The 2,429-nt window shown below is 38.6% G+C and overlaps 1 non-coding gene across 1 annotated transcript; it reads left to right on the top strand.

Annotated features, from left to right (window-relative positions):
• Positions 1-1,946: 1,946 nt before the first annotated feature.
• Positions 1,947-2,019, top strand: Trnaa-cgc. The gene has a single exon. It is a non-coding gene; the product is annotated as a tRNA-Ala (tRNA).
• The last annotated feature ends 410 nt before the right edge of the window (positions 2,020-2,429 follow it).

A 2,429-nucleotide genomic window follows, 5' to 3' on the forward strand; every position in this document is an offset into this window, starting at 1 on the left:
CACCTGCTAGACAGACTGGAAGCCGTCACTTTCACTGTCCGCATAGTGACCCACTGAGATCACGGCACCCGATCTGTGTTTACGTACTGGCTTTCTTGTCATACACTGTCTGTGCGGATGACGGACATTCTAGGACACATGCCGTGCTCAACACCGAATTTCTTAACTTTGGTAACGATTTTACTGAGGACCTGGTACTGGAATACTGAGTTTTATTTCGCTAGTAGTTAGGATGGTGTGCACTAAAGTATAACCCTGTGAATAAGTCTCTGACAGTAATAACGAAGCGAGCAGACACTTTTAAATTACGAAATATGCATCACACTACAAATCATGATACTCGTCTCAGATAAGTAAGAGGACACTTGTAAAATCTAAATTGCTAGTTAATATTCATGTACCTTGTATATTCTTAGGAGACGAAGCACAACTGCAGTGACGTTATTTCCAACTTTGTGTATCCTATTACCATAAGTACATTGTTCGTTACGTAAGTACGTTGTTGGTTACACCTGAGACGGTCGTTACTGCTAAACTGAAAGAACAATTTGTCTGTGGGGAGGTGAATTGATAGAAACTGTAGTCGAAACAGGAGAATTAGTGCTGAAAAAGTGACTTGGCGAGAGTACAGATGATTCGAGAGACTACCAACAGCCTCATTTCATCACAGTTGTTATTCTCAGAGTACTGTTGAAAGGAATGTCCTTTGCCCCAATGTTCTACGCCTGTGTATATTCTTTACCCTCATGAATCAGGAGATTAAATCTTGTACAATGATGAAAAATCCGAAGTAAGTGAAAGGTAATGTCTTTGTTTATCTATATCATTTGTCCATGTCTTACTTTCTTTATGAATGACACTCACACATCTTTTCTGTACGCTTATGCAGTATGAACGAACACCATCACATGCTATTATATCATTACTTTATTTGCGTTCTTGGCCGTGTACTCCAATATTAATTTTATATATACACATTTATTGGTCTGCCAAAACATTTCTTGCTTTCTGTTGTGTGAATGTGTAGCCCATGTGTCAGGAATTAAGAGTAGTACACGTCACTTATATGTTTTTGCCAGACAGTGATAATGAATGAAGATCGTCCTGTAATACTCAGCAGCATAGTCGCTCTGACTTTTACTTTTGTCCATTTCTGTGTTGTTTTCCTTTTAAACTAGTGAGTTACGTCAATAAACTCTTTATTCACGTGTAAACACGTTTTATAATGTGACTGATCATCTATACCAGTTATAATTGATTACCTTATCATGGGCACGCAAAATGTAATGTTATGTGAAATTCCTTAATGCCATCTCTGTTTAGTGTCATTTGCTTGAGAAGACAATGGTCCCAATAAATAAGATTATTTGTATTGTTGATATTTATCTTAATTATCATACGTTTATAATTTTATTAACAAATCATTAGTTGACCGATGGCCTATTTCAGTTACAGCTGGTTACTTTAACATTGATTCCCAAACATGTAAAGTTCTCTTTAAGTTTGTTGTAGCTTTGATTAGCACCATTTGTTTTAATGAATGATTGTCCTAATGAAGGAAACGCTTTTATTTTGTCTGTATTTTACGTCATCTCCATTAATGAACAATGATCCCAAGAAAGAAATTATTTTCCAATTGTATCTTCGTTTTATTTATTGTATGAGTTTTAGCTTCTATATTATTTTGTGACTTTTTGTCTTTCTATCTTTTTGGCCTCCACTCTCATACTTTAAGTAACTGTATTAGCAGTTAAAGTTCCCTCATGAGTGCATTAAAATATTTATTCTTATCCTTTTGTGATACATGAAAGCAAGCGGCTCCCGCAAAAGTTTCGTCACAAGTGGATGTGTCGTGAAAGGGGGCAGTATAAGATGACTTTCTTCTCAAGTGATGTGATACCACCTAATTAATACAAACTGCAGACCTCTTTTCAGTCTCTACACCGAGCGAGATGGCGCAGTGGTTAGCACACTGGACTCGCATTCGGGAGGACGACGGTTCAATCCCGTCTCTGGCCATCCTGATTTAGGTTTTCCGTGATTTCCCTAAATCGCTTCAGGCAAATGCCGGGATGGTTCCTTTGAAAGGGCACGGCCGATTTCCTTCCGCATCCTTCCCTCACCCGGGCTTGCGCTCCGTCTCAAATGACCTCGTTGCCGACGGGACGTTAAACACTAATCTCCTCCTCAGTCTCTACATTTTAGTAAAGGAAATGTGCTGCATAAAAATATATATTTATTTTATGTGTGAACCAGCGTATTATCTCCGTTTATCCAGATAATCTCCGCAAAGTGTCAACCTGTGAGTATGTATGTTTAAGTCTACCTGTCAGGGAAGCAGAGACCTTCTTGTGCGACTGAGCTCTGTAGTACCAACGCCAATAACTCCCTCCACAGAGCTCCAGTTCGTTAAATACTCAGGAGTGCTT

The sequence above is a fragment of the Schistocerca piceifrons genome, chromosome 2, assembly GCF_021461385.2.
Source record: "Schistocerca piceifrons isolate TAMUIC-IGC-003096 chromosome 2, iqSchPice1.1, whole genome shotgun sequence".
Classification (NCBI taxonomy): Eukaryota; Metazoa; Arthropoda; class Insecta; order Orthoptera; family Acrididae; genus Schistocerca; species Schistocerca piceifrons.